The following is a 14,410-nucleotide window of genomic DNA, read 5'->3' as shown; positions in this document are numbered from 1 at the left end:
TCAAATTGCCAGGGCCTGCACAGAAAGGCCAACAACACATAAGAGACAAGCAACCATAATAGGTAATGTTTTGCTTTATCACATTGCGAATAGTATCGATCAACTTAATTTCTTTCCAAGTAATTTAAGCAAACATATCACGAAAGAGATTAAACAGTTTGAAAATGGTAGCAGAGAAAAAAGAATACCAGATTAATTCTCTGGAGAGGGTGGTTTGATCTGATCTCTTTATCTAGCTATCATGCATGTACTTTCTCCTTCCCTCGATCTGCTTTTTGTCGTCGGCATGCTCCTTGCTCCTGGTTTCCATCTCCTAAACCAGATGCAACTGCTGGTGCTTGCTGTTCCGCCTCTGCAGCCATTGTGTGGCCTAAGTTACCAACAATAGATAAAAGATGGAATCAATAGGAGGGAATTAGAAAAGAGAGAAAAGTAAACAGACAAAGTGTTTGAACAAACACATAAGAAGGAGCAATCAGCGTGCAGTTGTGTTAATTTACCTCCAGATTCCATCAAATGCCGGGACAGTATATCCCTCATCCTGAGCGCATCCTCGTCTGCTAACCGGCACACCTCCTCCTCCTCCTCCTCCTCCTCCTGCATGTCTATCACTATATTATGCAATATGCAGCACACATAGATTGTTTTTAAAGGTGGACATGAACCAACCCCTCTGTCCAGGATCTTCCGAGTGTCTTTCCACCTCCCCAGCGCAGAGAGGGTGATGTCTAATGCTGTGGAGTGTCTTCTGTTGAACTCGGCTTGATAAGGAGGGAAATCTGCAGAAAGGAGGTCCTTGTCTTCCAGGCGGTAAGGTGTGAGAAGCCAGGGGAGGAGAGGGTATCCTGCATCACCAATTATGTATTCCCCAACTTCCAACCCATCTGATAAATGCAGCTTCCTGCCATTCAGCACAGCAAAAGGCTCAATTGGTTCATGCTACCTGACGCCCCCTACCAAGTGTTTGCGAACCTTAGATCTGGATAAAACAGGCTTGCAATAGCACGCCATCACTCTTCTCATGGTCATGGTTTTCTGATCCAAACGGGATGTGAGCTGTATGTACAACACCGCAACAGTTTGGCAGGCCATGGATCTTGTGAAACTTGTGCTTGATCTTCTCCATTTCAGCAGAGCCTGGCCAGCCCAAGTGGTGCATTGCTCGCTGGCACATAGCCTCAACAAACACCTGAGATACCAGCGAGACAGTTGACTCATTCACACCAAGAGAGGATCCTACGGTAACCGGAGAGTCAGCAGAGTTCAGTACCCTCAGAGCGACAGCTACTCCATCTTGTAAAGACAACAATCTCCCATCAACAAAGATGTGATCCCTTGCCATCATACCTTGGAAAAATGGGATCCTCACCAAGCTGCAGATGTAACTAAAGGTACTCCTTCTCATTTTATACAGAGTCAAATCCTTATGCATCCACCATAGAAGATGATAAGGTTTCTGCATGAAAATAAAAATTCAGAACTGGTTACATGATATTCTAGGTATGTTAAACTCAAGAAAACCTAGAAGAACAAGAAGACAAATACTTAGCAACATGCACTAGGAAGGTACAGTATATGTGGACGAAAAGCAGGAGAAAAAAATCAAAAGAATTTGTAAATTGGCAGAATGAGAGTGCTCAAACAAATTAAGACAAAGCTTGTACGTATGTTTGATTTTTTGTACCTTCAAATATTGTAGAGCTGCTAATATTTGAATCCAACTTGCAGTTGTCCCCTCTTGTGTACAAAACGTACAATTTTCTTTGGTTATCCCCATCACCTGCATATGCCTTGATATGCTCCACTTGGTTGAACTTGTCCCACTCAGTGCCAGATTGTCCCGAGGCTACCGCAGAGAGAAACCATAGCCTACAGAATAACTGCAAATGCCTTGCCTTTATATCTCCCATTTATTCTGGGAGTTTTTCCATGGTGTAATCCTTCAGGACCATCCTCTCGAGAGAAGCGATTTGCTCCAACCCTTCAACTTTGGGCAAGTGTCGATGGTAAGCTTCTGCAGATTTGGGAGATTGGTGATCCCCTCCAGGTCAGGGCAGCCATTCACTATAAGCTCAACAACAGAAGGAAAGCTCTCAATGTAGCTGAGGTGCTTGACATATGGTAGAATTAATATTTTCAAAGAGCTTGCATTGGAGGCGAGGCCTGGAGGAAAATGCCTCAGTCTGCATTTACCGAGCACAAGCTTCTCCAAACGGCGCATGGCATGTACTTACTCCTCCCACTCCCATTCCACCATTCTCATGAAGATCAGTTTGTTTAACCTCGGAAATGAAGTTGTTGCCGCCTGCAAGAATCCAGTCCCCAAATGTTTGATGCATGGAGCACGAGAGACCTGTAGAAACTGCAGAGTTGGGAGCTGGCACAGCCCATTGGGAAGTTGTGTGCAACAAGCCAGATCATCAAACAATATAGTCTTCAAGTTGTTGAGGGACACCATTGATGTGGACACCATCCAGCTCGGGAGTTGCCGGCCAGAATACCCACTAATTTGAAGATATTCTACACCAGGTGGAGGCCAGAGCTTATCACGAACCTTCTCAATTCGTTGTTGCCCTTCCTCGGAGATACCTTCCTTGTTTGACCAACTCATCATCTCCCAGTTTACTGGTACAGATCATGAGTAGACTGAGAAGATGCGTCTTCGCACCGAGCCTAGCATTAGCAGCAAACGAGGTAGCACATACATTCTCCAATTGATCTAATTCAAGAAACCTGAGTTGGGAAAGAGGCCCCAATTCATCTACGTGTATTCGTAGCTTCTCGCTTACTCAGGTTTCTGAGTTAAGCAAACCCGAGTCTCCGGCGGCGGCGCTGCGGCGTCTGGTCCATCGAGCTGGTGCGAGAGGCGGCGGCGGTGGCGTGGAGGGAGGAGTGGGATGGAAAGAGGAGGGCAGGGTCACGGATTGCCCCGCCCGGCCCAGCCCATATACTGCGCTGACGTTCATGGGGAACGTTTGTCCAGCGAACGCACCTGGGCCGTTGGATTTGGGCGCACGAATCCCCGTGCACGTCCTCTGCAACCTCCACTTGGTGTTCATAAAGCCTCTCATTCCACGCCATGGTCTCCTGGCATGTGTACTCTAGGTAGGCCTACGGTATGACATGATGGAACTCATAAAACTACTAAATGCGGAAAATGAAATGAGCAATGAAGATAAGAGGGAAAATACTTACAGATTGTTGCTCCTGAAAGAGGGACTGTGCACTGGTCACTGGCTGGCTCGTGCGCTGGCTCAGGCTCGGGTCGATCCGACGAAGCTGTGTGTAGGAGATAGTAGGAGTGATCACAGCATCGAGAACCGCCTCCCGACCGTGCTCCTTAGGCCCCATGCTCACCACCGCCCTGTCGTCCAGAGCCACCACAATGGGGTCAGGTGTGTCAGGATGTAACTTCAGATACGCTTCAGAGTAGGCCTTCTTCCTCCCTGCGGTCTTCTTGCCGTAGTACTTGGGCTCTCCATGCTTGGAGTCCTTCCGCGTATGGGCGATCTCCCACGCCTGCATGTCTGAGAGCGGCCGCTTCAGTTTCTCCTCCTACACCACCAAACAGAGGTTAGTTATACATAAGAAAGTGATGGTAAATAGAAGAAGAATAAGAATGTTTAATGGGGTTAGTCATACATTAACTGCCTTGTGGAGATAGTGGTTTCGGTTCCCCTGAGCATGTACTCCCTCCTTCCCTCGGTTAGCCTTGTTTTTGACTCTCATAGCCGCCCAGGCTCCAGCCTCCGCCCAGGACTCGTCTTTTCCATAACACCAATTTGGTGACACCTACATAATGAAAGCATAATGGCATAATGAAAGCATAATGGCATAATGAAAGCATAATGGCATAATGAAAGCATAATGGCATAGTTACCTTCAAGAACTCGTCCCTATCCAAGGTAATGCCCATCCTCCGCGCGTCGTCCTTGGTCATCTTCACACCAAGATAGTCGTGATGGTATGTCGAGATGGCCACATAACGCACCTCGTACTGCATCTGGCGGGCCTTCTTCTTGCATTGGCGTAGCACGATCTGGTCCGCTCTGGCCCTGTGCTCCGGAAGAACTCGATAGAATTTCTACAATCATGCATGAAACAAGAAATGGAAGAAGACATGAGTTAAATCATTCATGAAACTAGAATGGACTTGTGCTTCTGAAGAGAACTCACCCAGAAAGTGGTGGTCACGGCCTTGGCATGGGTCCCATGGTCCGCGTGGAGGGCTGCTTCCTAGTGCTCCCAGCTCGTGGCCAAGACCCGATGGTCCGGGTGCCTGACTGGATCCGGACAGTACAACCCCGATCAGTGTAACTTCAGCAAGACGGTGATGAGGCCATTGGGAATACGGACCCCTTTAGAATATATCCAGTTGCTGCTAAAGAATGAACTATTAGCATGTGACAAGCAAAATAAATAACAACCAGAATGAGCATGTGACAGGCAAAATAATGATATTATTATAAAGTGGCACTTACTCTTTCCCCGTGGGCTCAATGAGCCACTTCTGCTCCTCAGTAGCAGGAACCTGCTTTGGTAGCTTTGCGTTACCACACAAACACCCCTTGTTGTCAACCCCCTCTCCGCCACCACCATCATCCCCGCCACCACCCTCCTCCTCGACTGCCTCCCCCTCCCCAACCTCCTCCCCATCCTCCTCCTCCTCGTCCTCCTCCTCCACCTCCTCCTCGGCCCCATCCCGAACCTCCTCCTCCTCCTCGCCTGCCTCGTCCTCCTCCCCCTCCTCGCCAGAGGAGGGTACCTCACTAGAGGAGGGTACCTCGAAGGTAACACCCCTAAGTCGGTGAGGGTGCGCTCTTTCTGGCCGCGACCCCCTGTAGTGGCTCTCTCCCCACCACCTCGCCCTCTAGAGGCTCTCCCCCCGCCCCCTCCTCCTCTAGGGGCACCTCTCCCTCGACCTCCCTGTGAGGAGTCATCATCAAGTAGTCGGGGGGGGGGGGGGGGAGGATTACGTGCTCGACCACTCCGACTAGGCAGGCCGGCGACCTTGCGTAGGAAACCCACGCCGTCGGCCTTCCCCTTGCCCATGTTCCATGAACCTGCATTGAAAAGAGAATAAGCAATTAGTAAATTAATAAAATGAAGGAAAAGGCATGATAATAAACACATCAATAAAAATGCATAAAAAGGCATATTCCTAAACTATAGAAAAAAAAGACTTGAAACATGCATCTGCTAGAAACCATATGAATCATCACTATTGTAACCTCTTGTTGGAAATATGCCCTAGAGGCAATAATAAAAGTATTATTATTATATTTCTTTGTTCATGATAATTGTCTTTTATTCATGCTATAACTGTATTATCCGGAAATCGTAATACACGTGTGAATACATAGACCACACTATGTCCCTAGTGAGCCTCTAGTTGACTAGCTCGTTGTGATCAACAGATAGTCATGGTTTCCTGGCTATGGACATTGGATGTCGTTGATAATGGGATCACATCATTAGGAGAATGATGTGATGGACAAGACCCAATCCTAAGCATAGCACTAAGATCGTGTAGTTCGTTTGCTAGAGCTTTGCCAATGTCAAGTATCTCTTCCTTCGACCATGAGATCGTGTAACTCCCGGATACCGTAGGAGTGCCTTGGGTGTATCAAACGTCACAACGTAACTGGGTGACTATAAAGGTGCATTACAGGTATCTCCGAAAGTATCTGTTGGGTTGACACGGATCGAGACTGGGATTTGTCACTCCGTATGACGGAGAGGTATCTCTGGGCCCACTCGGTAATGCATCATCATAATGAGCTCAAGGTGACCAAGGTGTTGGCCACGGGATCATGCATTACGGTACGAGTAAAGTGACTTGCCGGTAACGAGACTGAACAAGGTATTGGGATACCGACGATCGAGTCTCGGGCAAGTAACGTACCGATTGACAAAGGGAATTGTATACAGGGTTTGATCGAATCCTCGACATCGTGGTTCATCCGATGACAACATCGAGGAGCATGTGGGAGCCATCATGGGTATCCAGATCCCGCTGTTGGTTATTGACCTAAGAGCATCTCGGTCATGTCTGCATGTCTCCCGAACCCGTAGGGTCTACACACTTAAGGTTCGGTGACGCTAGGGTTATTAGGAAGACTAGTATGTGACTACCGAATGTTGTTCGGAGTCCCGGATGAGATCCCGGACGTCACGAGGAGTTCCGGAAGGGTCCGGAGGTAAATATTTATATATGGGAAGTTGTCAAACGGGCACCGGGAAGTTTCGGGGTCATACCGGTATTGTATCGGGGCCACCGGAAGGGTTCCGGAGGTCCACTGGGTGGGGCCACCCCTCCCGGGGGACCACATGGGCTGCGTGGGGCAGGGAGCCAGCCCCTAGTGGGCTGGGCGCGCCTCCCCACCCAGGCCCATGCGGCTAGGGCAAGGGGAGGGGAAACCCTAAAGGGGGCGCCCCCCTTGCTTGGGGGGCAAGCCACCCTCTCCTCCTCTCCCTTTGGCCGCCGCCCCCCCCCCCCTAGGGTTTTCCCTAGAGGGCCGGCCCCCCTTGACCCCTTCCCCTATATATAGAGGGGTGAGGGGAGGGCTGCAATACACAAGTCAAGGCGCAGCCCCTCCCCTCCCCAACATCTCTCCTCCTCCATACGTGCTTGGTGAAGCTCTGTCGGAGTACTGCTGCACGAACTGCACCACGCCGTCGTGCTGCAGTTGGAGCGATCTTCCTCAACCTCTCCTCCCCCCTTGCTGGATCAAGAAGGAGGAGACGTCTCCCGTCCCGTACGTGTGTTGAACGCGGAGGTGCTGTCCTTTCAGTACTTGGTCATCGGTGATCCGAATCACGTCGAGTACGACTCCATCATCACCATCCCCTTGCAAGCTTCCGCACGCGATCTACAAGTGGTATGTAGATGCAAACTCACTCCCTTGACTCGTTGCTTAGATGAACTCATAGATGGATCTTGGTGAAACCGTAGGAAAAATTTTAATTTTCTGCAACGTTCCCCAATAGTGGCATCATGAGCTAGGTCTATGCGTAGTTCTCTTTGCACGAGTAGAACAAAATTTTGTTGTGGGCGTGGATCTTGTCAACTTACTTGCCTCTACTAGTCTTTTCTTGCTTCAACGGTATTGTGGGATGAAGCGGCCTGGACCAACCTTACACGTACGCTTACGTGAGACCGGTTCCACCGATTGACATGCACTAGTGCATAAGGTGGCTGGCGGGTGTCTGTCTCTCCCACTTTAGTTGGAGCGGATTCGATGAAAAAGGCCCTTATGAAGGGTAAATAGAAGTTGACAAAATCACGTTGTGGTTATTCATAGGTAAGAAAACGTTCTTGCTAGAACCCAATTGCAGCCACGTAAAAGATGCAACAACAATTAGAGGACGTCTAACTTGTTTTTGCAGCGATTGATCATGTGATGTGATATGGCCAGAAGTTATGATGAATGATGAATTGTGATGTATGAGATCATGTTCTTGTAATAAGATTCACGACTTGCATGTCGATGAGTATGACAACCGGAAGGAGCCATAGGAGTTGTCTTTATTTTTTGTATGACCTGCGTGTCATTGAAGAACGCCATGTAACTTACTTTACTTTATTGCTAAACGCGTTAGCCATAGAAGTAGAAGTAGTCGTTGGCGTGACAACTTCATGAAGACACGATGATGGAGATCATGATGATGGAGATCATGGTGTCAAGCCGGTGACAAGATGATCATGGAGCCCCGAAGATGGAGATCAATGGAGCTATATGATATTGGCCATATCATGTCACAACTATATAATTGCATGTGATGTTTATTATGTTTATGCATCTTGTTTACTTAGGACGACGGTAGTAAATAAGATGATCCCTTACAAAATATCAAGAAGTGTTCTCCCCTAACTGTGCACCGTTGCTACAGTTCGTCGCTTCTAAGCACCACGTGATGATAGGGTGTGATGGATTCTTACGTTCACATACAACGGGTGTAAGACAGTTTTACACAGCGAAAACACTTAGGGTTAACTTGACGAGCCTAGCATGTGCAGACATGGCCTCGGAACACGGAGACCGAAAGGTCGAACACGAGTCGTATGGAAGATACGATCAACATGAAGATGTTCACCGACGATGACTAGTCCGTCTCACGTGATGATCGGACACGGGCTAGTCGACTCGGATCGTGTAACACTTAGATGACCAAAGGGATGTCTAATCTGAGTGGGAGTTCATAATTTGATTTGAACTTAATTATCATGAACTTAGTCTAAAACCTTTGCAAATATGTCTTGTAGATCAAATGGCCAACGCTCATGTCCACATGAACTTCAACGCGTTCCTAGAGAAAACCAAGCTGAAAGATGATGGCAGCAACTATACGGACTGGGTCCGGAACCTGAGGATTATCCTCATAGCTGCCAGGAAGCAATATGTCCTAGAAGGACCGCTAGGTGACGCTCCCGTCCCAGAGAACCAAGACATTATGAATGCTTGGCAAACTCGCGCTGATGATTACTCCCTCGTTCAGTGCGGCATGCTTTACAGCTTAGAACCGGGGCTCCAAAAGCGTTTTGAGCATCACGGAGCATACGAGATGTTCGAAGAGCTGAAACTAGTTTTTCAAGCTCACGCCTGGGTCGAGAGATATGACATCTCCGACAAGTTCTACAGTTGTAAGATGGAGGAAAACAGTTCTGTCAGTGAGCACATACTCAAGATGTCTGGGTTACACAACCGTATGACCCAGCTGAATATTAACCTCCCAGATGAGGCGGTCATTGACAGAATCCTCCAGTCGCTCCCACCAAGCTACAAGAGCTTTGTGATGAACTACAACATGCAGGGGATGGAAAAGACCATTCCTGAAGTGTTCTCGATGCTGAAGTCAGCAGAGGCTGAAATCAAGAAAGAACATCAAGTGTTGATGGTCAATAAGACCACTAAGTTCAAGAAGGGCAAGGGTAAGAAGAACTTCAAGAAGGACGGCAAGGAGGTTGCCATGCCTGGTAAGCCAGTTACCGGGAAGAAGTCAAAGAATGGACCCAAGCCTGAGACTGAGTGCTTTTATTGCAAGGGGAAGGGTCACTCAAAGCGGAACTGCCCCAAATACTTAGCGGATAAGAAGGCCGGCAACACCAAAGGTATATTTGATATACATGTAATTGATGTGTACCTTACCAGTACTCGTAGTAACTCCTGGGTATTTGATACCGGTGCCGTTGCTCATATATGTAACTCACAGCAGGAGCTGCGGAATAAACGGAGACTGGCGAAGGACGAGGTGACGATGCGCGTCGGGAATGGTTCCAGAGTCGATGTGATCGCCGTCGGCATGCTGCCTCTACATTTACCCACGGGATTAGTTTTGAACCTTAATAATTGTTATTTAGTGCCAAGTTTGAGCATTAACATTGTATCTGGATCTCGTTTAATACGAGATGGCTACTCATTTAAGTCTGAGAATAATGGTTGTTCGATTTATATGAGAGATATGTTTTATGGTCATGCTCCAATGGTCAATGGTTTATTCTTAATGAATCTCGAGCGTAATGTTACACATGTTCATAGTGTGGATACCAAAAGATGTAAAGTTGATAACGATAGTCCCACATACTTGTGGCACTGCCGCCTTGGTCACATTGGTGTCAAGCGCATGAAGAAGCTCCATGCTGATGGACTTTTAGAGTCTCTTGATTATGAATCGTTTGACACATGCGAACCATGCCTCATGGGCAAAATGACCAAGATTCCGTTCTCCGGAACAATGGAGCGAGCAACCAACTTGTTGGAAATCATACATACCGATGTATGCGGTCCAATGAGCGTTGAGGCTCGCGGAGGATATCGTTATGTTCTCACTCTCACTGATGACTTAAGTAGATATGGGTATGTTTACTTAATGAAACACAAGTCTGAAACCTTTGAAAAGTTCAAGGAATTTCAGAATGAGGTGGAGAATCAACGTGACCGAAAGATAAAGTTCCTACGATCAGATCGTGGAGGAGAATACTTAAGTCACGAATTTGGTACACACTTAAGGAAATGTGGAATCGTTTCACAACTCACGCCGCCTGGAACACCTCAGCGTAACGGTGTGTCCGAATGTCGTAATCGCACTCTATTAGATATGGTGCGGTCTATGATGTCTCTTACCGATTTACCGCTATCATTTTGGGGATACGCTCTAGAGACAGCTACATTCACTTTAAATAGGGCACCGTCTAAATCCGTTGAGACGACACCGTATGAATTATGGTTTGGGAAAGAAACCTAAGCTGTCGTTTCTAAAAGTTTGGGGATGCGATGCTTATGTCAAGAAACTTCAACCTGAAAAGCTCGAACCCAAGTCGGAAAAATGCGTCTTCATAGGATACCCTAAGGAAACTGTCGGGTATACCTTCTACTTAAGATCCGAGGGCAAGATATTTGTTGCCAAGAACAGATGCTTTCTGGAAAAAGAGTTTCTCTCGAAAGAAGTAAGTGGGAGGAAAGTAGAACTCGATGAAGTACTACCTCTCGAACGGGATAGTGGTGCAGCTCAGGAAAATGTTCCTGTGATGCCCACACCAACTGAAGAGGAAACCAATGATGATGATCAAGGTACTTCGGATCAAGTTACCACTGAACTTCGTAGGTCCACAAGGACACGTTCCGCACCAGAGTGGTACGGCAACCCCGTCCTGGAAATTATGTTGTTAGACAACGGTGAACCTTCGAACTATGAAGAAGCGATGGCGGGCCCAGATTCTAACAAATGGCTTGATGCCATGAAATCCGAGATAGAATCCATGTATGAAAACAAAGTATGGACTTTGACAGACTTGCCCGATGATCGGCGAGCGATAGAAAACAAATGGATCTTTAAGAAGAAGACGGACGCGGATGGTAATGTTACCATCTATAAAGCTCGGCTTGTCGCTAAGGGTTATCGACAAGTTCAAGGGATTGACTACGACGAGACATTCTCTCCCGTAGCGAAGCTAAAGTCCGTCCGAATCATGTTAGCAATTGCCGCATACTATGATTATGAGATATGGCAGATGGACGTCAAAACGGCATTCCTTAACGGGCATCTTAAGGAAGAGCTGTATATGATGCAGCCGGAAGGTTTTGTCGATCCTAAGAACGCTAACAAAGTATGCAAGCTCCAGCGATCCATTTATGGGCTGGTGCAAGCATCTCGGAGTTGGAATATTCGCTTTGATGAGATGATCAAAGCGTTTGGGTTTACACAGACTTATGGAGAAGCCTGCGTTTACAAGAAAGTGAGTGGGAGCTCTGTAGCATTTCTCATATTATATGTAGATGACATACTCTTGATGGGGAATAATACAGAATTTCTGGACAGCATTAAGGCCTACTTGAACAAATGTTTTTCAATGAAGGACCTTGGAGAAGCTGCTTATATATTAGGCATCAAGATCTATAGAGATAGATCGAGACGCCTCATAGGTCTTTCACAAAGCACATACCTTGATAAGATTTTGAAAAGGTTCAAAATGGATCAGTCCAAGAAAGGGTTCTTGCCTATGTTGCAAGGTGTGAGATTGAGCGCAGCTCAGTCACCGACCACGGCAAAAGATAAAGAAGAGATGAGTGTCATCCCCTATGCTTCAGCCATAGGATCTATTATGTATGCCATGCTGTGTACCAGACCTGATGTAAACCTTGCCGTAAGTTTGGTAGAAAGATACCAAAGCAATCCCGGTAAGGAACACTGGACAGCGGTCAAGAATATCCTGAAGTACCTGAAAAGGACAAAGGACATGTTTCTCGTTTATGGAGGAGACGAAGAGCTCGTCGTAAAGGGTTACGTCGACGCTAGCTTCGACTCAGATCCGGATGACTCTAAGTCACAAACCGGATACGTGTATATGTTGAATGGTGGAGCAGTAAGCTGGTGCAGCTGCAAGCAGAGCGTCGTGGCGGGATCTACATTGAGTACATGGCAGCCTCGGAGGCAGCGCATGAAGCGATTTGGGTGAAGGAGTTCATCACCGACCTAGGAGTCATACCCAATGCGTCGGGGCCGATCAAACTCTTCTGTGACAACACTGGAGCTATTTCCCTTGCCAAGGAGCCCAGGTTTCACAAGAAGACCAGGCACATCAAGCGTCGTTTCAACTCCATCCGTGAAAATGTTCAAGATGGAGACATAGAAATTTGCAAAGTACATACGGATCTGAATGTCGCAGATCCGTTGACTAAACCTCTCTCGCGAGCAAAACATGATCAACACCAGAACTCTATGGGTGTTCGACTCATCACAATGTAACTAGATTGGTGACTCTAGTGCAAGTGGGAGACTGTTGGAAATATGCCCTAGAGGCAATAATAAAAGTATTATTATATTTCTTTGTTCATGATAATTGTCTTTTATTCATGCTATAACTGTATTATCCGGAAATCGTAATACACGTGTGAATACATAGACCACACTATGTCTCTAGTGAGCCTCTAGTTGACTAGCTCGTTGTGATCAACAGATAGTCATGGTTTCCTGGCTATGGACATTGGATGTCGTTGATAACGGGATCACATCATTAGGAGAATGATGTGATGGACAAGACCCAATCCTAAGCATAGCACAAAGATCGTGTAGTTCGTTTGCTAGAGCTTTGCCAATGTCAAGTATCTCTTCCTTCGACCATGAGATCGTGTAACTCCCGGATACCGTAGGAGTGCCTTGGGTGTATCAAACGTCACAACGTAACTGGGTGACTATAAAGGTGCATTACAGGTATCTCCGAAAGTATCTGTTGGGTTGACACGGATCGAGACTGGGATTTGTCACTCCGTATGACGGAGAGGTATCTCTGGGCCCACTCGGTAATGCATCATCATAATGAGCTCAAGGTGACCAAGGTGTTGGCCACGGGATCATGCATTACGGTACAAGTAAAGTGACTTGCCGGTAACGAGACTGAACAAGGTATTGGGATACCGACGATCGAGTCTCGGGCAAGTAACGTACCGATTGACAAAGGGAATTGTATACAGGGTTTGATCGAATCCTCGACATCGTGGTTCATCCGATGACAACATCGAGGAGCATGTGGGAGCCATCATGGGTATCCAGATCCCGCTGTTGGTTATTGACCTGAGAGCATCTCGGTCATGTCTGCATGTCTCCCGAACCCGTAGGGTCTACACACTTAAGGTTCGGTGACGCTAGGGTTATTAGGAAGACTAGTATGTGACTACCGAATGTTGTTCGGAGTCCCGGATGAGATCCCGGACGTCACGAGGAGTTCCGGAAGGGTCCGGAGGTAAAGATTTATATATGGGAAGTTGTCAAACGGGCACCGGGAAGTTTCGGGGTCATACCGGTATTGTACCATGGCCACGGGAAGGGTTCCGGAGGTCCACTGGGTGGGGCCTCCCCTCCCAGGGGACCACATGGGCTGCGTGGGGCAGGGAGCCAGCCCCTAGTGGGCTGGGCGCGCCTCCCCACCCAGGCCCATGCGGCTAGAGCAAGGGGAGGGGAAACCCTAAAGGGGGCGCCCCCCTGGCTTGGGGGGCAAGCCACCCTCTCCCCCTCTCCCTTTGGCCGCCGCCCCCCTAGGGTTTTCCCTAGAGGGCCGGCCCCCCTTGCCCCCTTCCCCTATATATAGAGGGGTGAGGGGAGGGCTGCAATACACAAGTCAAGGCGCAGCCCCTCCCCTCCCCAACATCTCTCCTCCTCCATACGTGCTTGGCGAAGCTCTGTCGGAGTACTGCTGCACCAACTGCACCACGCCGTCGTGCTGCCGTTGGAGCGATCTTCCTCAACCTCTCCTCCCCCCTTGCTGGATCAAGAAGGAGGAGACGTCTCCCGCCCGTACGTGTGTTGAACGCGGAGGTGCTGTCCTTTCAGTACTTGGTCATCGGTGATCCGAATCACGTCGAGTACGACTCCATCATCACCATCCCCTTGCAAGCTTCCGCACGCGATCTACAAGTGGTATGTAGATGCAAACTCACTCCCTTGACTCGTTGCTTAGATGAACTCATAGATGGATCTTGGTGAAACCGTAGGAAAAATTTTAATTTTCTGCAACGTTCCCCAACACCTCTTTCTCGGTCCGTCTCATCATCACTATCAATCATATCATCTTCGTTGTCTGACAGAGGTGGAGGCTCTTCCTCGTCGTCAGCGTCTTCGTTTAACTTTTCTAGCATAAGTATGTCATTTTCATTTACAATGGTCTCACCATCATTCTGTGCATCATCATCATTTGGATCCACATCATCATCACCCAATGGTCTAGCGTCATCGTTTCTAACCACATCATCATCATCAGGTTGCTCTTGATAGAACACTCCCTCGTATGTCATGGGGTTAATGTTGTAGTAATCGTCTTCATTCGTGTTCGGTAGCTTACCATGTGGCGACACCTTGAACACAACTTCCCAACCCTTTAGGTACTCTTTCTGGCATGGGTAAGGCAGATAATATA

General features: G+C 47.8%; 1 pseudogene; it reads right to left on the bottom strand.

The window, feature by feature from the left end:
* The window catches only part of LOC123158854 (fatty acyl-CoA reductase 1-like), a 33,800-nt pseudogene continuing 19,390 nt past the window's right edge, over window positions 1-14,410 (bottom strand).

This window comes from Triticum aestivum, chromosome 7B (assembly GCF_018294505.1).
Source record: "Triticum aestivum cultivar Chinese Spring chromosome 7B, IWGSC CS RefSeq v2.1, whole genome shotgun sequence".
Lineage (NCBI taxonomy): Eukaryota > Viridiplantae > Streptophyta > Magnoliopsida > Poales > Poaceae > Triticum > Triticum aestivum.
This window is presented reverse-complemented; position numbering and strand designations above follow the sequence as displayed.